General features: G+C 42.3%; 1 protein-coding gene across 2 annotated transcripts in view; it reads right to left on the bottom strand.

Moving 5' to 3' along the window:
* RFFL (ring finger and FYVE like domain containing E3 ubiquitin protein ligase) overlaps nt 1-23,540 on the bottom strand; it is a 206,308-nt gene that overhangs the window by 60,045 nt on the left and 122,723 nt on the right. The gene's annotated exons all lie outside the window — the stretch shown is intronic.

Here is a 23,540-nt window from a genome sequence, read left to right as displayed (position 1 = left end):
CTAAATTAAGACTCCAAGGAGGAGTCAAAGGTTTGTAAACAGGCTTGATTCTAACCAGAGCCTGAACAAAAGCTTGAACATCTGGCACAGCCGCCAGCTTTTTGTGAAGTAAAACAGATAAAGCAGAAATCTGTCCCTTCAAAGAACTTGCAGATAATCCTTTCTCCAAACCTTCTTGAAGAAAGGATAGAATCTTAGGAATTTATATCTTGTTCCATGGGAATCCTTTAGATTCACACCAACAGATATATTTTTTCCATATTTTATGGTAGATTTTTCTAGTTACAGGCTTTCTGGCCTGAACAAGAGTATCAATGACAGAATCTGAAAACCCTCGCTTTGATAAAATCAAGCGTTCAATCTCCAAGCAGTCAGTTGGAGTGAGGCCAGATTTGGATGTTCGAACGGACCTTGAACAAGAAGGTCCTGTCTCAAAGGTAGCCTCCATGGTGGAGCCGATGACATATTCACCAGATCTGCATATCAAGTCCTGCGTGGCCACGCAGGAGCTATCAAGATCACCGATACCCTCTCCTGTTTGATCCTGGCTACGAGCCTGGGAATGAGAGGAAACGGTGGGAACACATAAGCTAGGTTGAAGCTCCAAGGTGCTACTAGTGCATCCACTAGAGTCGCCTTGGGATCCCTGGATCTGGACCCGTAGCAAGGAACCTTGAAGTTCTGACGAGACGCCATCAGATCCATGTCTGGAATGCCCCACAATTGAATTATTTGGGCAAAGATTTCCGGATGGAGTTCCCACTCCCCCGGATGAAATGTCTGACGACTCAGAAAATCCGCTTCCCAATTTTCCACTCCTGGGATGTGGATTGCAGACAAGTGGCAGGAGTGAGTCTCCGCCCATTGAATTATTTTGGTCACTTCTTCCATCGCCAGGGGACTGATGGTTGATATACGCAACAATCGTCATGTTGTCTGATTGAAACCGTATGAATTTGGCCTTTGCTAGCTGAGGCCAAGCCTTGAGAGCATTGAATATCACTCTCAGTTCCAGAATATTTATCGGGAGAAGAGATTCTTCCCGAGACCAAAGACCCTGAGCTTTCAGGGGTTCCCAGACCGCGCCCCAGCCCACCAGACTGGCGTCGGTCGTGACAATGACCCACTCTGGTCTGCAGAAGCTCATCCCTTGTGACAGGTTGTCCAGGGTCAGCCACCAACGGAGTGAATCTCTGGTCCTCTGATCTACTTGTATCGTCGGAGACAAGTCTGTATAATCCCCATTCCACTGACTGAGCATGCACAGTTGTAATGGTCTTAGATGAATTCGCGCAAAAGGAACTATGTCCATTGCCGCGACCATCAAACCTATTACTTCCATGCACTGCGCTATGGAAGGAAGAAGAACAGAATGAAGTACTTGACAAGCGCTTAGAAGTTTTGATTTTCTGGCCTCTGTCAGAAAAATCCTCATTTCTAAGGAGTCTATTATTGTTCCCAAGAAGGGAACTCTTGTTGACGGAGATAGAGAACTTTTTTCTACGTTCACTTTCCACCCGTGAGATCTGAGAAAGGCCAGGACAATGTCCGTATGAGCCTTTGCTTGAGGTAGAGACGACGCTTGAATCAGTATGTCGTCCAAGTAAGGTACTACTGCAATGCCCCTTGGTCTTAGCACCGCTAGAAGGGACCCTAGTACCTTTGTGAAAATTCTTGGAGCAGTGGCTAATCCGAATGGAAGTGCCACAAACTGGAAATGCTTGTCCAGAAAGGCGAACCTTAGGAACCGATGATGTTCCTTGTGGATAGGAATATGTAGATACGCATCCTTTAAATCCACCGTGGTCATGAATTGACCTTCCTGGATGGTAGGAAGAATTGTCCGAATGGTTTCCATTTTGAACGATGGAACCTTGAGAAATTTGTTTAGGATCTTGAGATCTAAGATTGGTCTGAATGTTCCCTCTTTTTTGGGAACTATGAACAGATTGGAGTAGAATCCCATCCCTTGTTCTCCTAATGGAACAGGATGAATCACTCCCATTTTTAACAGGTCTTCTACACAATGTAAGAATGCCTGTCTTTTTATGTGGTCTGAAGACAATTGAGACCTGTGGAACCTCCCCCTTGGGGGTAGCTCCTTGAATTCCAGAAGATAACCTTGGGAGACTATTTCTAGCGCCCAAGGATCCAGAACATCTCTTGCCCAAGCCTGAGCGAAGAGAGAAAGTCTGCCCCCCACCAGATCCGGTCCCGGATCGGGGGCCCACATCTCATGCTGTCTTGGTAGCAGTGTCAGGTTTCTTGGCCTGCTTACCTTTGTTCCAGCCTTGCATTGGCCTCCAGGCTGGCTTGGTTTGAGAAGTATTACCCTCTTGCTTAGAGGATGTAGAACTTGGGGCTGGTCCGTTTCTGCGAAAGGGACGAAAATTTGGTTTATTTTTAGCCTTGAAAGACCTATCCTGAGGAAGGGCGTGGCCCTTACCCCCAGTGATATCTGAAATAATCTCTTTCAAGTCAGGGCCAAACAGCGTTTTCCCCTTGAAAGGTATGTTAAGCAATTTGTTCTTGGAAGACGCATCCGCTGACCAAGATTTTAGCCAAAGCGCTCTGCGCGCTACAATAGCAAACCCCGAATTTTTCGCCGCTAATCTAGCCAATTGCAAAGTGGCGTCTAAAGTAAAAGAATTAGCCAATTTAAGAGCATGAATTCTGTCCATAATCTCCTCATAAGAAGAATCTTTATTGAGCGACTTTTCTAGTTCATCGAACCAGAAACACGCTGCTGTAGTGACAGGAACAATGCATGAAATTGGTTGTAGAAGGTAACCTTGCTGAACAAACATCTTTTTAAGCAAACCCTCTAATTTTTTATCCATAGGATCTTTGAAAGCACAACTATCTTCTATAGGGATAGTAGTGCGTTTGTTTAGAGTAGAAACCGCCCCCTCGACCTTGGGGACTGTTTGCCATAAGTCCTTTCTGGGGTCGACCATAGGAAACAATTTCTTAAATATAGGGGGAGGGACAAAAGGTATGCCGGGCCTTTCCCATTCTTTGTTTACAATGTCCGCCACCCGCTTGGGTATAGGAAAAGCTTCGGGGGGCCCCGGGACCTCTAGAAACTTGTCCATCTTACATAATTTCTCTGGAATGACCAAATTGTCACAATCATCCAGAGTAGATAACACCTCCTTAAGCAGAGCGCGGAGATGTTCCAATTTAAATTTGAATGTAATCACATCAGGTTCAGCTTGTTGAGAAATTTTCCCTGAATCTGAAATTTCTCCCTCAGACAAAACCTCCCTGGCCCCCTCAGACTGGTGTAGGGGCATTTCAGAACCATTATCATCAGCGTCCTCATGCTCTTCGGTATTTTCTAAAACAGAGCAGTCGCGCTTTCGCTGATAAGTGGGCATTTTGGCTAAAATGTTTTTGATAGAATTATCCATTACAGCCGTTAATTGTTGCATAGTAAGGAGTATTGGCGCACTAGATGTACTAGGGGCCTCCTGTGTGGGCAAGACTGGCGTAGACGAAGGAGGGGATGATGCAGTACCATGCTTACTCCCCTCACTTGAGGAATCATCTTGGGCATCATTTCTTTCATGTAATTAACAAGAGTCCATGAGCTAGTGACGTATGGGATATACATTCCTACCAGGAGGGGCAAAGTTTCCCAAACCTTAAAATGCCTATAAATACACCCCTCACCACACCCACAAATCAGTTTTACAAACTTTGCCTCCAAGGGAGGTGGTGAAGTAAGTTTGTGCTAGATTCTACGTTGATATGCGCTCCGCAGCAAGTTGGAGCCCGGTTTTCCTCTCAGCGTGCAGTGAATGTCAGAGGGATGTGAGGAGAGTATTGCCTATTGAATGCAGTGATCTCCTTCTACGGGGTCTATTTCATAAGGTTCTCTGTTATCGGTCGTAGAGATTCATCTCTTACCTCCCTTTTCAGATCGACGATATACTCTTATATTTACCATTTCCTCTACTGATTCTCGTTTCAGTACTGGTTTGGCTTTCTACAAACATGTAGATGAGTGTCCTGGGGTAAGTAAGTCTTATTTTCTGTGACACTCTAAGCTATGGTTGGGCACTTTATTTATAAAGTTCTAAATATATGTATTCAAACATTTATTTGCCTTGACTCAGAATGTTCAACTTTCCTTATTTCCAGACAGTCAGTTTCATATTTGGGATTATGCTTTAAATTATCATATTTTTTCTTACCTCAAAAATTTGACTTTTTTCCCTGTGGGCTGTTAGGCTCGCGGGGGCTGAAAATGCTTCATTTTATTGTGTCATTCTTGGCGCGGACTTTTTTGGCGCAAAAATTCTTTTCCGTTTCCGGCGTCATACGTGTCGCCGGAAGTTGCGTCATTTTTTGACGTTATTTGCGCCAAAAATGTCGGCGTTCCGGATGTGGCGTCATTTTTGGCGCCAAAAGCATTTAGGCGCCAAATAATGTGGGCGTCTTATTTGGCGCCAAAAAATATGGGCGTCGCTTTTGTCTCCACATTATTTCAGTCTCATTTTTCATTTGCTTCTGGTTGCTAGAAGCTTGATGTTTGGCATTTTTTTCCCATTCCTGAAACTGTCTTATAAGGAATTTGATCTATTTTGCTTTATATGTTGTTTTTTCTCTTACATATTGCAAGATGTCTCACGTTGCATCTGAGCCAGAAGATACTACAGGAAAACCACTGCCTGCTGGATCTACCAAAGCTAAGTGTATCTGCTGTAAACTTTTGGTAGCTATTCCTCCAGCTGTTGTTTGTAATAATTGTCATGACAAACTTGTTAAGCAGATAATATTTCCTTTAGTGATGTACCATTGCCTGTTGCAGTTCCCTCAACATCTAAGGTGCAGAATGTTCCTGATAACATAAGAGATTTTGTTTCTGAATCCATAAAGAAGGCTTTGTCTGTTATTTCTCCTTCTAGTAAACGTAAAAAGTCTTTTAAATCTTCTCTCTCTACAGATGAATTTTTAAATGAACACCATCATTCTGATTCTTTGGACTCTTCTGGTTCAGAGGATTCTGTCTCAGAGATTGATGCTGATAAATCTTCATATTTATTTAAGATGGAATTTATTCGCTCTTTACTTAAAGAAGTACTAATTGCTTTAGAAATAGAGGATTCTAGTCCTCTTGATACTAATTCTATACGTTTGGATAAGGTTTTTAAAGCTCCTGCGGTTATTCCAGAAGTCTTTCCTGTTCCTAATGCTATTTCTGCAGTAATTTCTAAGGAATGGGATAAATTGGGTAATTCATTTACTCCTTCTAAACGTTTTAAGCAATTATATCCTGTTCCGCCTGACAGGTTAGAATTTTGGGACAAAATCCCTAAAGTTGATGGGGCTATTTCTACCCTTGCTAAACGTACTACCATTCCTACGTCGGATGGTACCTCGTTTAAAGATCCTTTAGATAGAAAAATTGAATCTTTTCTAAGAAAAGCTTATCTATGTTCAGGTAATCTTCTTAGACCTGCTATATCATTGGCTGATGTTGCTGCAGCTTCAACTTTTTGGTTGGAAACTCTAGCGCAACAAGTAACAAATCGTGATTCTCATGATATTATTATTCTTCTCCAGCATGCTAATAATTTCATCTGTGATGCCATTTTTGATATTATTAGAGTTGATGTTAGATTTATGTCTCTGGCTATTTTAGCCAGAAGAGCTTTATGGCTTAAGACTTGGAATGCTGATATGGCTTCTAAATCAACTCTACTTTCCATTTCTTTCCAGGGAAACAAATTATTTGGTTCTCAGTTGGATTCTATTATTTCAACTGTTACTGGTGGGAAAGGAACTTTTTTACCACAGGATAAAAAGTCTAAAGGTAAAAACAGGGCTAACAATCGTTTTCGTTCCTTTCGTTTCAACAAAGAACAAAAGCCTGATCCTTCGTCCTCAGGAGCAGTTTCAGTTTGGAAACCATCTCCAGTCTGGAATAAATCCAAGCCTGCTAGAAAGGCAAAGCCTGCTTCTAAGTTCACATGAAGGGTACAGAATTGGTTTCAAGATGAGACCTCCTGCAAAGAGATTTTTTCTTTCCCATGTCCCAGTAAATCCAGTGAAAGCTCAAGCATTTCTGAATTGTGTTTCAGATCTAGAGTTGGCTGGAGTAATTATGCCAGTTCCAGTTCCGGAACAGGGGATGGGGTTTTATTCAAATCTCTTCATTGTACCAAAGAAGGAGAATTCCTTCAGACCAGTTCTGGATCTAAAATTATTGAATCGTTATGTAAGGATACCAACGTTTAAGATGGTAACTGTAAGGACTATATTGCCTTTTGTTCAGCAAGGGAATTATATGTCCACAATAGATTTACAGGATGCATATCTGCATATTCCAATTCATCCAGATCATTATCAGTTCCTGAGATTCTCTTTTCTAGACAAGCATTACCAATTTGTGGCTCTACCGTTTGGCCTTGCTACAGCTCCAAGAATTTTCACAAAGATTCTCGGTGCCCTTCTGTCTGTAATCAGAGAACAGGGTATTGTGGTATTTCCTTATTTGGACGATATCTTGGTACTTGCTCCGTCTTTACATTTAGCAGAGTCTCATACGAATCGACTTGTGTTGTTTCTTCAAGATCATGGTTGGAGGATCAATTTACCAAAAAGTTCTTTGATTCCTCAAACAAGGGTAACCTTTCTGGGTTTCCAGATAGATTCAGTGTCCATGACTTTGTCTTTAACAGACAAGAGACGTCTAAAATTGATTACAGCCTGTCGAAACCTTCAGTCTCAATCATTCCCTTCGGTAGCCTTATGCATGGAAATTCTAGGTCTTATGACTGCTGCATCGGACGCGATCCCCTTTGCTCGTTTTCACATGCGACCTCTTCAGCTCTGTATGCTGAACCAATGGTGCAGGGATTACACGAAGATATATCAATTAATATCTTTAAAACCGATTGTTCGGCACTCTCTAACGTGGTGGACAGATCACCATCGTTTAATTCAGGGGGCTTCTTTTGTTCTTCCGACCTGGACTGTAATTTCAACAGATGCAAGTCTCACAGGTTGGGGAGCTGTGTGGGGATCTCTGACGGCACAAGGAGTTTGGGAATCTCAGGAGGTGAGATTACCGATCAATATCTTGGAACTCCGTGCAGTTTTCAGAGCTCTTCAGTTTTGGCCTCTTCTGAAGAGAGAATCGTTCATTTGTTTTCAAACAGACAATGTCACAACTGTGGCATACATCAATCATCAAGGAGGGACTCACAGTCCTCTGGCTATGAAAGAAGTATCTCGAATTTTGGTTTGGGCGGAATCCAGCTCCTGTCTAATCTCTGCGGTTCATATCCCAGGTGTAGACAATTGGGAAGCGGATTATCTCAGTCGCCAAACGTTGCATCCGGGCGAATGGTCTCTTCACCCAGAGGTATTTCTTCAGATTGTTCAATTGTGGGGGCTTCCAGAGATAGATCTGATGGCCTCTCATCTAAACAAGAAACTTCCCAGGTATCTGTCCAGATCCCGGGATCCTCAGGCGGAGGCAGTGGATGCATTATCACTTCCTTGGAAGTATCATCCTGCCTATATCTTTCCGCCTCTAGTTCTTCTTCCAAGAGTAATCTCCAAGATTCTGAGGGAATGCTCGTTTGTTCTGCTAATAGCTCCGGCATGGCCTCACAGGTTTTGGTATGCGGATCTTGTCCGGATGGCATCTTGCCAGCCATGGACTCTTCCGTTAAGACCAGACCTTCTGTCACAAGGTCCTTTTTTCCATCCGGATCTGAAATCCTTAAATTTAAAGGTATGGAGATTGAACGCTTGATTCTTGGTCATAGAGGTTTCTCTGACTCCGTGATTAATACTATGTTACAGGCTCGTAAATCTGTATCTCGAGAGATATATTATAGAGTCTGGAAGACTTATATTTCTTGGTGTCTTTCTCATCATTTTTCTTGGCATTCTTTTAGAATACCGAGAATTTTACAGTTTCTTCAGGATGGTTTAGATAAGGGTTTGTCCGCAAGTTCTTTGAAGGACAAATCTCCGCTCTTTCTGTTCTTTTTCACAGAAAGATTGCTATTCTTCCTGATATTCATTGTTTTGTACAAGCTTTGGTTCGTATAAAACCTGTCATTAAGTCAATTTCTCCTCCTTGGAGTTTGAATTTGGTTCTGGGAGTTCTTCAAGCTCCTCCGTTTGAACCTATGCATTCATTGGACATTAAATTACTTTCTTGGAAAGTTTTGTTCCTTTTGGCCATCTCTTCTGCTAGAAGAGTTTCTGAATTATCTGCTCTTTCGTGTGAGTCTCCTTTTCTGATTTTTCATCAGGATAAGGCGGTGTTGCGAACTTCTTTTGAATTTTTACCTAAAGTTGTGAATTCCAACAACATTAGTAGAGAAATTGTGGTTCCTTCATTATGTCCTAATCCTAAGAATTCTAAGGAGAAATCATTGCATTCTTTGGATGTTGTTAGAGCTTTGAAATATTATGTTGAAGCTACGAAATCTTTCCGTAAGACTTCTAGTCTATTTGTTATCTTTTCCGGTTCTAGGAAAGGCCAGAAAGCTTCTGCCATTTCTTTGGCATCTTGGTTGAAATCTTTAATTCATCTTGCCTATGTTGAGTCGGGTAAAATTCCGCCTCAAAGAATTACAGCTCATTCTACTAGGTCAGTATCTACTTCCTGGGCGTTTAGGAATGAAGCTTCGGTTGTCCAGATCTGCAAAGCAGCAACTTGGTCCTCTTTGCATACTTTTACTAAATTCTACCATTTTGATGTATTTTCTTCTTCTGAAGCAGTTTTTGGTAGAAAAGTTCTTCAGGCAGCGGTTTCAGTTTGAATCTTCTGCTTATGTTTTTTGTTAAACTTTATTTTGGGTGTGGATTATTTTCAGCAGGAATTGGCTGTCTTTATTTTATCCCTCCCTCTCTAGTGACTCTTGTGTGGAAAGATCCACATCTTGGGTAGTCATTATCCCATACGTCACTAGCTCATGGACTCTTGTTAATTACATGAAAGAAAACATAATTTATGTAAGAACTTACCTGATAAATTCATTTCTTTCATATTAACAAGAGTCCATGAGGCCCACCCTTTTTTGTGGTGGTTATGATTTTTTTGTATAAAGCACAATTATTCCAATTCCTTATTTTATATGCTTCGCACTTTTTTTCTTATCACCCCACTTCTTGGCTATTCGTTAAACTGATTTGTGGGTGTGGTGAGGGGTGTATTTATAGGCATTTTAAGGTTTGGGAAACTTTGCCCCTCCTGGTAGGAATGTATATCCCATACGTCACTAGCTCATGGACTCTTGTTAATATGAAAGAAATGAATTTATCAGGTAAGTTCTTACATAAATTATGTTTTTCTCTAAATTTTGTGTCACATACATCACATCTATTTAAATGAGAAGGAACCTTGGCTTCCTCACATACAGAACATAGTCTATCTGATAGTTCAGACATGTTAAACAGGCATAAACTTGATAACAAAGTACAAAAAACGTTTTAAAATAAAACCGTTACTGTCACTTTAAATTTTAAACTGAACACACTTTATTACTGAAAAAGTATGAAGGAATTGTTCAAAATTCACCAAAATTTCACCACAGTGTCTTAAAGCCTTAAAAGTATTGCACACCAAATTTGAAAGCTTTAACTCTTAAAATAACGGAACCGGAGCCGTTTTTATATTTAACCCCTATACAGTCCCTGGTATCTGCTTTGCTGAGACCCAACCAAGCCCAGAGGGGAATACGATACCAAATGACGCCTTCAGTAAGCTTTTTCTATGTATCTGAGCTCCTCACACATGCATCTGCATGCCTTGCTTCCCAAAAACAACTGCGCAATAGAGGCGCGAAAATTAGGCTCTGCCTATGATTAGAGAAGGCCCCCAGTGAAAAAGGTGTCCAATACAGTGCCTGCCGGTTATTTAACATAATTCCCAAGAACAAAATAACTCCTCAAAGCTATAAACTATTAAAAATGCTTATAAATCAATTGTTTTAGCCCAGAAAAATGTCTACCAGTCTTTAAGCCCTTGTGAAGCCCTTTATTCTTATTTAATAAAAATGGCTTACCGGATCCCATAGGGAAAATGACAGCTTCCAGCATTACCAAGTCTTGTTAGAAATGTGTCATACCTCAAGCAGCAAAAGTCTGCTCACTGTTTCCCCCAACTGAAGTTAATTCCTCTCAACAGTCCTGTGTGGAAACAGCCATCGATTTTAGTAACGGTTGCTAAAATCATTTTCCTCTTACAAACAGAAATCTTCATCTCTTTTCTGTTTCAGAGTAAATAGTACATACCAGCACTATTTTAAAATAACAAACTCTTGATTGAAGAATAAAAACTACATTTAAACACCAAAAAACTCTAAGCCATCTCCGTGGAGATGTTGCCTGTACAACGGCAAAGAGAATGACTGGGGAAGGCGGAGCCTAGGAGGGATCATGTGACCAGCTTTGCTGGGCTCTTTGCCATTTCCTGTTGGGGAAGAGAATATCCCACAAGTAAGGATGACGCCGTGGACCGGACACACCTATGTTGGAGAAATATTGATTGGTCACCTCGCCCCTTGTGCTGTCAGAGACCACCAGACAGCTCCCCAACCTGTGAAACTTGCATCTGTTAAAATCACAGTCCAGGAAGGACGAACTAAAGAGGCCCCTTGAATAATCCGATGATGGTCCAACCACCAGGACAGAGAGTTGAATGTTGGGATTTAAGATATCAATTGTGATATCCGATTATAATCCCTGCACCATTGATTCAGCATGCAAAGCTGCAGAGGTCTCATATGAAAACAAGCAAAGGGGATCGCGTCCGATGCTGCAGTCATGAGACCTAAAACTTCCATGCATATAGCTGAAGGGAATGATCGAGACTGAAGGTTTCGATAGGCAGAAACCAATTTAATTTGTCTCTTGTCTGTTAAAGACAGAGTCATGGACACTGAATCTATCTGGAAACCTAAAAAACAGAATTTATGTTTACCTGATAAATTTCTTTCTCCAACGGTGTGTCCGGTCCACGGCGTCATCCTTACTTGTGGGATATTCTCTTCCCCAACAGGAAATGGCAAAGAGCCCAGCAAAGCTGGTCACATGATCCCTCCTAGGCTCCGCCTACCCCAGTCATTCGACCGACGTTAAGGAGGAATAATAGCATAGGAGAAACCATATGGTACCGTGGTGACTGTAGTTAAAGAAAATAAATTATCAGACCTGATTAAAAAACCAGGGCGGGCCGTGGACCGGACACACCGTTGGAGAAAGAAATTTATCAGGTAAACATAAATTCTGTTTTCTCCAACATAGGTGTGTCCGGTCCACGGCGTCATCCTTACTTGTGGGAACCAATACCAAAGCTTTAGGACACGGATGAAGGGAGGGAGCAAATCAGGTCACCTAAATGGAAGGCACCACGGCTTGCAAAACCTTTCTCCCAAAAATAGCCTCAGAAGAAGCAAAAGTATCAAACTTGTAAAATTTGGTAAAAGTGTGCAGTGAAGACCAAGTCGCTGCCCTACATATCTGATCAACAGAAGCCTCGTTCTTGAAGGCCCATGTGGAAGCCACAGCCCTAGTGGAATGAGCCGTGATTCTTTCGGGAGGCTGCCGTCCGGCAGTCTCGTAAGCCAATCTGATGATGCTTTTAATCCAAAAAGAGAGAGAGGTAGAAGTTGCTTTTTGACCTCTCCTTTTACCTGAATAAACAACAAACAGGGAAGATGTTTGTCTAAAATCCTTTGTAGCATCTAAATAGAATTTTAGAGCGCGAACAACATCCAAATTGTGCAACAAGCGTTCCTTCTTTGAAACTGGTTTCGGACACAGAGAAGGTACGATAATCTCCTGGTTAATGTTTTTGTTAGAAACAACTTTTGGAAGAAAACCAGGTTTAGTACGTAAAACCACCTTATCTGCATGGAACACCAGATAAGGAGGAGAACACTGCAGAGCAGATAATTCTGAAACTCTTCTAGCAGAAGAAATTGCAACTAAAAACAAAACTTTCCAAGATAATAACTTAATATCAACGGAATGTAAGGGTTCAAACGGAACCCCCTGAAGAACTGAAAGAACTAGATTGAGACTCCAAGGAGGAGTCAAAGGTTTGTAAACAGGCTTGATTCTAACCAGAGCCTGAACAAAGGCTTGAACATCTGGCACAGCTGCCAGTTTTTTGTGAAGTAACACCGACAAGGCAGAAATCTGTCCCTTCAGGGAACTTGCCGATAATCCTTTTTCCAATCCTTCTTGAAGGAAGGATAGAATCCTAGGAATCTTAACCTTGTCCCAAGGGAATCCTTTAGATTCACACCAACAGATATATTTTTTCCAAATTTTGTGGTAAATCTTTCTAGTTACAGGCTTTCTGGCCTGAACAAGAGTATCGATAACAGAATCTGAGAAACCTCGCTTCGATAAAATCAAGCGTTCAATCTCCAAGCAGTCAGCTGGAGTGAAACCAGATTCGGATGTTCGAACGGACCCTGAACAAGAAGGTCTCGTCTCAAAGGTAGCTTCCAGGGTGGAGCCGATGACATATTCACCAGATCTGCATACCAGGTCCTGCGTGGCCACGCAGGAGCTATCAAGATCACCGACGCCCTCTCCTGATTGATCCTGGCTACCAGCCTGGGGATGAGAGGAAACGGCGGGAACACATAAGCTAGTTTGAAGGTCCAAGGTGCTACTAGTGCATCCACTAGAGCCGCCTTGGGATCCCTGGATCTGGACCCGTAGCAAGGAACTTTGAAGTTCTGACGAGAGGCCATCAGATCCATGTCTGGAATGCCCCAAAGTTGAGTGACTTGGGCAAAGATTTCCGGATGGAGTTCCCACTCCCCCGGATGCAATGTCTGACGACTCAGAAAATCCGCTTCCCAATTTTCCACTCCCGGGATGTGGATAGCAGACAGGTGGCAGGAGTGAGACTCCGCCCATAGAATAATCTTGGTCACTTCTTCCATCGCTAGGGAACTCCTTGTTCCCCCCTGATGGTTGATGTACGCAACAGTCGTCATGTTGTCTGATTGAAACCGTATGAACTTGGTCCTCGCTAGCTGAGGCCAAGCCTTGAGAGCATTGAATATCGCTCTCAGTTCCAGAATATTTATCGGTAGAAGAGATTCTTCCCGAGACCAAAGACCCTGAGCTTTCAGGGATCCCCAGACCGCGCCCCAGCCCATCAGACTGGCGTCGGTCGTGACAATGACCCACTCTGGTCTGTGGAATGTCATCCCTCGTGACAGGTTGTCCAGGGACAGCCACCAACGGAGTGAGTCTCTGGTCCTCTGATTTACTTGTATCTTTGGAGACAAGTCTGTATAGTCCCCATTCCACTGACTGAGCATGCACAGTTGTAATGGTCTTAGATGAATGCGCGCAAAAGGAACTATGTCCATTGTCGCTACCATCAACCCGATCACTTCCATGCACTGAGCTACGGAAGGAAGAGGAACGGAATGAAGTATTCGACAAGAGTCCAGAAGCTTTGTCTTTCTGGCCTCTGTTAGAAAAATCCTCATTTCTGAGGAGTCTATAATTGTTCCCAAGAAGGGAACCCTTGTTGACGGGGATAGAGAACTCTTTTCCACGTTCACTTTCCAGCCGTGCGATCTGAGAAAGGCCAGGACGATGTCCGTGTGAGCCTTTGCTCGAGGGAGGGACGACGCTTGAATCAGAATGTCGTCCAGGTAAGGTACAACTGCAATGCCCCTTGGTCTTAGCACAGCTAGAAGGGACCCTAGTACCTTTGTGAAAATCCTTGGAGCAGTGGCTAATCCGAAAGGAAGCGCCACGAACTGGTAATGTTTGTCCAGGAATGCAAACCTTAGGAACCGATGATGTTCCTTGTGGATAGGAATATGTAGATACGCATCCTTTAAATCCACCGTGGTCATGAATTGACCTTCCTGGATGGAAGGAAGGATAGTTCGAATGGTTTCCATCTTGAAAGATGGGACCTTGAGAAATTTGTTTAAGATCTTGAGATCTAGGATTGGTCTGAACGTTCCCTCTTTTTTGGGAACTATGAACAGATTGGAGTAGAACCCCATCCCTTGTTCTCTCAATGGAACAGGATGAATCACTCCCATTTTTAACAGGTCTTCTACACAATGTAAGAACGCCTGTCTTTTTATGTGGTCTGAAGACAACTGAGACCTGTGGAACCTTCCCCTTGGGGGAAGTCCCTTGAATTCCAGAAGATAACCCTGGGAGACTATTTCTAGCGCCCAAGGATCCAGAACATCTCTTGCCCAAGCCTGAGCGAAGAGAGAGAGTCTGCCCCCCACCAGATCCGGTCCCGGATCGGGGGCCGATATTTCATGCTGTCTTGGTAGCAGTGGCAGGTTTCTTTGCCTGCTTTCCCTTGTTCCAGCCTTGCATTGGTCTCCAAGCTGGCTTGGCCTGAGAAGTATTACCCTCTTGCTTAGAGGACGTAGCACCTTGGGCTGGTCCGTTTTTACGAAAGGGACGAAAATTAGGTCTATTTTTTGCCTTGAAAGGCCGATCCTGAGGAAGGGCATGGCCCTTACCCCCAGTGATATCAGAGATAATCTCTTTCAAGTCAGGACCAAACAGCGTTTTCCCCTTGAAAGGAATGTTTAGTAGCTTGTTCTTGGAAGACGCATCAGCCGACCAAGATTTCAACCAAAGCGCTCTGCGCGCCACAATAGCAAACCCAGAATTCTTAGCCGCTAACTTAGCCAATTGCAAAGAGGCGTCTAGAGAGAAAGAATTAGCCAATTTGAGAGCATTGACTCTGTCCATAATCTCCTCATAAGGAGGAGAGTCACTATCGAGCACCTTAAACAGTTCATCAAACCAGAAATATGCGGCTGTAGTGACAGGGACAATGCATGAAATGGGTTGTAGAAGGTAACCCTGCTGAACAAACATCTTTTTAAGCAAACCTTCTAATTTTTTATCCATAGGATCTTTGAAAGCACAACTATCCTCTATGGGAATAGTGGTGCGTTTGTTTAAAGTAGAAACCGCTCCCTCGACCTTGGGGACTGACTGCCATAAGTCCTTTCTGGGGTCGACCATAGGAAACAATTTTTTAAATATGGGGGGAGGGACGAAAGGAATACCGGGCCTTTCCCATTCTTTATTAACAATGTCCGCCACCCGCTTGGGTATAGGAAAAGCTTCTGGGAGCCCCGGCACCTCTAGGAACTTGTCCATTTTACATAGTTTCTCTGGGATGACCAAATTTTCACAATCATCCAGAGTGGATAATACCTCCTTAAGCAAAATGCGGAGATGTTCCAATTTAAATTTAAAAGTAATCACATCAGATTCAGCCTGCTGAGAAATGTTCCCTAAATCAGTAATTTCTCCCTCAGACAAAACCTCCCTGGCTCCCTCAGATTGGGTTAGGGGCCCTTCAGAGATATTAATATCAGCGTCGTCATGCTCTTCAGTAACTAAAACAGAGCATCCACGCTTACGCTGACAAGGGTTCATTTTGGCTAAAATGTTTTTGACAGAATTATCCATTACAGCCGTTAATTGTTGCATAGTAAGGAGTATTGGCGCGCTAGATGTACTAGGGGCCTCCTGAGTGGGCAAGACTCGTGTAGACGAAGGAGGGAATGATGCAGTACCATGCTTACTCCCCTCACTTGAGGAATCATCTTGGGCATCATTGTCATTATCACATAAATCACATTTATTTAAATGAATAGGAATTCTGGCTTCCCCACATTCAGAACACAGTCTATCTGGTAGTTCAGACATGTTAAACAGGCATAAACTTGATAAGAAAGTACAAAAAACGTTTTGAAATAAAACCGTTACTGTCACTTTAAATTTTAAACTGAACACACTTTATTACTGCAATTGCGAAAAAACATGAAGGAATTGTTCAAAATTCACCAAACTTTCACCACAGTGTCTTAAAGCCTTGAAAATATTGCACACCAATTTTGGAAGCTTTAACCCTTAAAATAACGGAACCGGAGCCGTTTTAAGCTTTAACCCCTTTACAGTCCCTGGTATCTGCTTTGCTGAGACCCAACCAAACCCAAGGGGAATACGATACCAAATGATGCCTTCAGAAGTCTTTTATCAGTATCAGAGCTCCTCTCACATGCGACTGCATGCCATGCCTCTCAAAAACAAGTGCGCAACACCGGCGCGAAAATGAGACTCTGCCTATGCTTTGGGAAAGCCCCTAAAGAATAAGGTGTCTAAAACAGTGCCTGCCGATATAATTATATCAAAATACCCAGAATAAATGATTCCTCAAGGCTAAATAAGTGTTAATATCAATCGATTTAGCCCAAAAAATGTCTACAGTCTAAATAAGCCCTTGTGAAGCCCTTATTTACAATCGTAATAAACATGGCTTACCGGATCCCATAGGGAAAATGACAGCTTCCAGCATTACATCGTCTTGTTAGAATGTGTCATACCTCAAGCAGCAAAGGACTGCAAACTGTTCCCCCAACTGAAGTTAATGCTCTCAACAGTCCTGTGTGGAACAGCCATGGATTTTAGTTACGGTTGCTAAAATCATTTTCCTCATACAAACAGAATTCTTCATCTCTTTTCTGTTTCTGAGTAAATAGTACGTACCAGCACTATTTGAAAATAACAAACTCTTGATTGAATAATGAAAAACTACAGTTAAACACTAAAAAACTCTAAGCCATCTCCGTGGAGATGTTGCCTGTACAACGGCAAAGAGAATGACTGGGGTAGGCGGAGCCTAGGAGGGATCATGTGACCAGCTTTGCTGGGCTCTTTGCCATTTCCTGTTGGGGAAGAGAATATCCCACAAGTAAGGATGACGCCGTGGACCGGACACACCTATGTTGGAGAAAGGTGACCCTTGTCTGAGGAATCAAAAAACTCTTTGGTAAATTGATCCTCCAACCATGTCTTTGAAGAAACAACACTATCTGATTTGTGTGAGATTCTGCTAAATAAAAAGATCGAGCCAGTACCAAGATATCGTCCAAATAAGGAAACACTGCAATACCCTGCTCTCTGATTACAGATAGAAGGGCACCAAGAACCTTTCGAAAAGATTCTTGGAGCTATCGCTAGGCCAAAAGGAAGAGTGACAAATTGGTAATGCTTGTCTAGAAAATAGAATCTTAGAAACCTATAGTGATCTGGATGAATCGGAATGTGAAGATAAGCGTCCTGTAAATCTATTGTGAACATGTAATGACCTTGCTGAACAAAAGGCAGAATAGTCCTTATAGTCACCATCTTGAAAGTTGGGACCCTTACAAAACTATTCAAAAACTTCAGATCCAGAACTGGTCTGAATGAATTTTCTTTCTTTGGGACAATGAATAGATTTGAATAAAAACCCAGACCCTGTTCCTGAAGTGGAACTGATAAAATCACCCCTGAAAGCTCCAGATCTGAAACACACTTCAGAAAAGCCTGAGCTTTCGCAAGAGTTGCTGGAACATGAGCGAGAAAGAATCTTATCACAAGAGGTCTTACTCTAAAACCTATTCGATACCCTTGAGAAACAATGCTCTGAATCCACTGATGATTCTGAACAGAATTTGCCCAAATGTTTTGAAATAATTTCAATCTGCCCCCACCAGATGAACTGGATTGAGGGCCACACCTTCATGCAGTCTTGGGGGCTGGCTTTGGTTTCTTATAAGGCTTAGATTTATTCCAACTTGAAGATGGCTTGCAATTGGAGCCAGAGTCCTTAGGGGAAGGAGTGGTTTTCTGTTCTCTATTCTGACGAAAGGAACAAAACCAATTAGAAGCTTTAGATTTACCCTTAGACTTTATCTTGGGGCAAAAAAACTCCCTTCCCACCAGTGATAGCTGAAATAATAGTCCAACTGAGAACCAAATAAATTATTACCCTGGAAAGATAGCGATAGTAATCTAGACTTAGATACCATGTCAGCATTCCATGATTTAAGCCATAAAGCTCTTCTAGCCAGAATAGCTAAAGACATAGATTTAACATTAATATTGATGATATCAAAAACATAAATTATGCTTACCTGATCATTTTATTTCCATCGTGGGGAGGAGAGTCCACGGTTTCATTCATTAATATTGGGAATTAAGAACCTGGCCACCAGGAGGAGGCAAAGACACCCCAGCCAAAGGCTTAAATACCTCCCCCACTCCCCTCATCCCCCCAGTCATTATGCCGAGGGAACAAGGAACAGTAGGAGAAATATTAGGGTATAAATGGTGCCAGAAAATAAATAGAATTTAGGGCCGCCCACCGGAGATATGGGCGGGAGCCGTGGACTCTCCTCCCCACGATGGAAATAAAATTATCAGGTAAGCATAATTTATGTTTTTATCTAAAGGGGAGGAGAGTCCACGGCTTCATTCATTAATATTGGGAACATATACCCAAGCTTTAGAGGACACTGAATGAAACCGGGAGGGTAAAAATGCGGACCCCTTGGGCTGCTCCGCCTTCGCGGCAGGCTGCTGACATTGGGCCTTGTCTGCACGAAAGGGAGGAAAATTAGAACCCTTAGGTTTAGCCTTCTTATCCTGGGGAAGGAAGGCGCCCTTGCCTCCCGTAACCGTGGATATAATCGAGTCCAAGCCTGGACCGAACAGAATCTTACCCTGAAAAGGTAAGGACAGTAACCTCAGCTTAGAAGTCAGGTCCGCCAACCAGGATTTTAGCCACAGAGCCCTGAGTGCTAACACTGAAAAGCCGGACACCTTAGCGTTCAGGCGGATAATTTGCATATCGCCATCACAAATTAAAGAATTGGCTACCTTCAGAGACTTGATCTTTTCCTGCACCTCTTCGAAAGAAGGCTTATCTTCAATCATCTTGCACAGAGCATTAAACCAGTATGACGCTGCTCCGGCAACAGCCGCAGTCAGCTGAAAAATAAACCCTGTGTGCTGAAACATTTTTCTTGACATGTTTTCCAACTTTTTATCCATGGGCTCCTTAAATTACGAACTATCCTCTAAGGGAATAGTCGTACGCTTAGCAAGCGTGGAGATAGCTCCATCCACCTTGGGAATGGTCCCCCACAGTTCGAGCTGAGCCTCCGGAACGGGGAAAAGCTTGTTAAAATTAAAAGAAGGGGGAAAAGGATGAACCTTATCGCTCCCATTCATTCTTGATAATATTCGCCATCTTGACAGGAACCGGGAAGGTTTGGGGCACCACCCTGTCCTTGTATACCTTATCTAGCTTAGGAATAGAAGGTTCTTCCGGAAGCTTCGGCTCCGGAACCTCCAGAGTAGCATGCACTTGTTTAAGCAAAAAGCACAAATTCTCCATCTTAAACCTATAGCCAGGCTCCTCCGCTGCTGGAGGTTTAGATGGCACGGACTCCGACCCAAAAGGGACCCCCTCTGACGCGTTGGAGTGGGCCTCATCGTTGTACCACTCCGCAGGAGCTTCTGACGTAGATGAATCCTGGGCCGAGACACCCTGAAAGGCCCTACGCTTGCGCTTAGCAGAATGCGGTAAGGCATGAAGTTGCCGTTTGAAGTTGATCCGCAAAGTCTGGTGGCCAACAAATCTCTCCCGAAGGGGTGACAGTCAGACCCTGGGGCGCTGCATGTGGGATAGGGGACGTAACCAGGGAACGCACCTCATGGGACGGCTCAGTAGTACTAGACATTCCTTTATTTTTAGAAGTGGTAGTTTTTTTCAAGGCATGTGGAACATAGTTGTGCAGGCTGGTCAACCGAAACCTCACAAAAAACACAGGTATAAGACTTAGTTAAAGAGGGAGTACTCACTCACCACCTCCTATGACCCAGACTACAGAAACCACTTAGTCTCCTCTGTCACAGATCAGACCGGAAGCGCATAAGCCCCACAGGACCGCCCCAGCCTAAAGGAGAAAATGCGCCAAAAAAGGCTGCGCAAAACTCCCGGAAGTGAACCTGACAGTTTGACAAATTGCCAGAGCCTCGTCCCGCACATAACACAGCAAAGACACAAACAATATCATGTACAAATCCCTCCGTGTTTCATAATCCCCTTACCAGGAATATTAACCCTTGATTCATAAGATAAAAAAGGCTCCACACTGTGGCCCTGTCTTCTAAGTTATCATTATATAATAAAAAAATTAAACGATCTTACCAGAATCAACGCCGTGGAACAGGAACACGGCCCTTCAAGTGCAACAGGTAGTATCGTCGCTCCCGACATGGACTTGAGAGAAAAAGCAGTCTGCGAAACTCGTTAACGCTGATTGCTGTAGCAGCTGTTAATATGAGTCGGGATGGTGTCGTAGAGGAGAGCTCTCCCTGCATCTCCGGACTAACTTTCACCCAGGCCCTTTAACCGAGAAGCTTGTTAGGGCTACTAAAAACTCCCGTCCCATAGCGAAGAGTAGTACTTCCCATAAGGGACCTCCGAAACTTAGGCACCTCTCTGCCATCCTTCTGTGACGAAAGGCAAAGAATGACTGGGGGATGAGGGGAGTGGGGGAGGTATTTAAGCCTTTGGCTGGGGTGTCTTTGCCTCCTACTGGTGGCCAGATTCTTTATTCCCAATAGTAATGAATGAAGCTGTGGACTCTCCTCCTTTTAGATGGAAAATAGCATCACAGATAAAATAATTAGCATGTTTAAGCAAACGAACAATGCTAGACAAATCAGGATCTGTTTCCTGGTGTGCTAAGCTATCCAACCAAAAAGTTGATGCAGCCGCATCAGCCATAGAAATGGCAGGCCTGAGAATATAGCCAGAATGTAAATAATCTTTCCTTAGATAAGATTCAATCTTCCTATATAAAAGATCCTTAAAAGAAGTACTATCTTCCAAAGGAATAGTAGTACGTTTGGCAAGAGTAGAAATAGCCCCATCAACCTTAGGGACTTTTTCCCAAAACTCCAAATTAGCCACTGGTAAAGGATATAACTTCTTAAACCTAGAAGAAGGATTAAAAGAAGCACCCGGCTTAGACCATTCTTTAGCAATCACATCAGAAACCACATCTGAAACAGGAAAAACCTCAGGACTAATCACACCTTTAAAACAGAATTTAAATGTTTACTGGTTTTGTTATCAAGAGGATCAGACTCCTCAATACACAAAGTAACCAATACTTCTTTCAACAAAGACCGAATAAAATTCAATCTTAAAGGGCCACTGTAAGTAAATATTTTCTATGCCTGTTACTAACTACCTCAAATACGCTTTTTATCAATAGCATTTCATTAACATATCTCTACTGTATATCAGAAATCTTGTCTGCAAATTGAATTGTTTTCCAAACCCACTCCGTGGGTATCCTTTGCTCTGTACCAATCCGTTTACAATACCTAGGTTTCAAAATGGCGCTTTAAACACAAAGTTATTGGTTTAAGTATTTTGAACACACAGTGCTGAAAATAGTGGGCAGGATAACGTGACATCATCGGCGAACAAAAGATATAACTTTTAGAACGTTATGAAACTTCGTTTAGGAGAAAATATAGGTCAGTAGGTTTTAATTAATGTTTATTAACTTGAATATGTTAGTTGTTAAGCTTAAAAATTATAACAGAAAGTAATCCTTTAAAAAGATAAGAAGATTTATCAATTTCAATGTCTGAAGTAGGATCTTCAGAAGCAGAGAGATCCTCTTAAGAGGAGGATATTTCAGTATGTTGTCGGTCATCACAAATTTCATCAGTTTTATGAGAAGTTTTAAAAGAGATTTTACGTTTATTAGAAGGTGGAATAGCAGACATAGCCTTCTGTATTGCATCAGCAATATAATTTTTCCTATCAACAGGGATATCATGTACATTAGATGTTGAGGGTACAACAGACGCTGTACTAGTACTAATAGAAACATTATCGGCATGCAAAAGCTTATCATGACAACCGTTACATAATATAGCCGGAGATATAATCTCAGCTTGCTTACAACAGATACACGTAGCTTTGATAGAACTGTGTTCAGGCAGCATGGTTCCTACAGTAGCTTCTGAGACAGGATCAGACAGAGACATCTTGCAAAATGTAAAAAAAAAAAATAACATTTAAACAAAATATCCAATTTCCTCATATAGCAGTTTCAGGAATGGGAAAAATGCATATGCTAAATAAGCAGAAAAGCAAACAGCAAAGCCCTCTAGAATGTAAAGAGAGCAGGGAGCATAAAGGAAGTGGGGTAATGAAACCAAAAAAATATTTGGTTGCCAAGTATGAAGCACAATGCAAAGTGGAAAAAAATGTTGGCGCAAAACAACATCCGGAAATGACGCAACTCGCGTCATAACAAGTGCGACTAAGCACCAAACAAACTAACGTCAATAAAGATGCAGGAATTGCCGAAACTTGCGACACTAGAGACGCAAATTTGCGCCAAAATTTTTTCCCCGACAATAATAACGCAATAAATAACAGCATTTTGCGCCCTTGCGAGCCTAGATTTGCCCGCAAATTTAAAGTAAAAAGCAAGTCAAACTGGAAAAAAAGACTAAACCCCAGGTAAATTTTTTTTTTTTTTTTTTTAAATAACTTCCTTAAACATGATTCTCATACTGAAACTGCAAAGGAAAATACACATAGCAAATATAAATAAATACATATATTTAAAACTTTATATTAATACATAAAGCGCCAAATATAGCTGAGAGTGTCTTAAATAATGATACATACTTACCGAAGACACCCATCCACATATAGCAGACAGCCAAACCAGTACTGAAAACTATCAGCAGAGGTAATGGTATAAGAGTATATCGTTAATCTGAAAAAGGAGGTAGGAGATGAATACCTACGACCGATAACAGAGAACCCTTGAAAAGATTTCTCATGCGTGAAACCATAAAAATCAACAGGCAATACTCTCTTCACATCCCTCTGACAAACACTGTACTCAGAGAGGAATTGAGCTTCAGAATGCTTAGAAGCGCTTATCAGACGTAATCATAAAAATCAAGCACAAACTTACTTCACCACCTCCATAGGAGGCAAAGTTTGTAAAAATTAAAGTATGTGTGTGGTGAGGGGTGTATTTATAGGCATTTTGAGGTTTGGGAAACTTTGCCCCCTCCTGGTAGGAATGTATATACCATACATCACTAGCTCATGGACTCTTGCCATTTACATGAAAGAAATGTATGTGTCCAGATAAGTCAGCTTAGATTTTCAAAAGCCATTTCGCACAATAAGCTAATGGAACCTTAAAACACACAAGCAAATACTGTTTCCTTCAACAGTCTACTCTTCTGACAAAGTGTTGTATACATGACAACATAAACATGATTTTGAATAGTGGGTGCCCATATATTATGTGGATTTGAATCATAGCTTGATTTTGATTTTTATAGTATCTGAGGCTTTCCAGAAAAGCACAGAGCTTGACAAAGCTCAGGAAGAAAGAAGCCATCACTTCTGTACCCCAAGGCAGAACATAGTGATCTGAGATGTCATCGCAGAAAATGCAGCATGTCTGCAGAAAGAACAGGAACTGTTAGCACTTTAACTTTTCAGTGCTGCTCCACATTAGGCTGTTCTTTTTAAACAAAGCTGTTCTCTGGCTGCATTGTATAAGTTTTCCTTAACACAGTGCATCCAGAGCAAAATGCTGTTTGAAGACAACAGTCAAATATGCAGTAGTGCTGCAAAGCAACAGTGC

Source organism: Bombina bombina, chromosome 3 (assembly GCF_027579735.1).
Source record: "Bombina bombina isolate aBomBom1 chromosome 3, aBomBom1.pri, whole genome shotgun sequence".
NCBI classification, from domain to species: Eukaryota; Metazoa; Chordata; class Amphibia; order Anura; family Bombinatoridae; genus Bombina; species Bombina bombina.
Note: the sequence above shows the minus strand (reverse complement) of the source record. Positions and strands in the feature narration are given on the sequence as shown.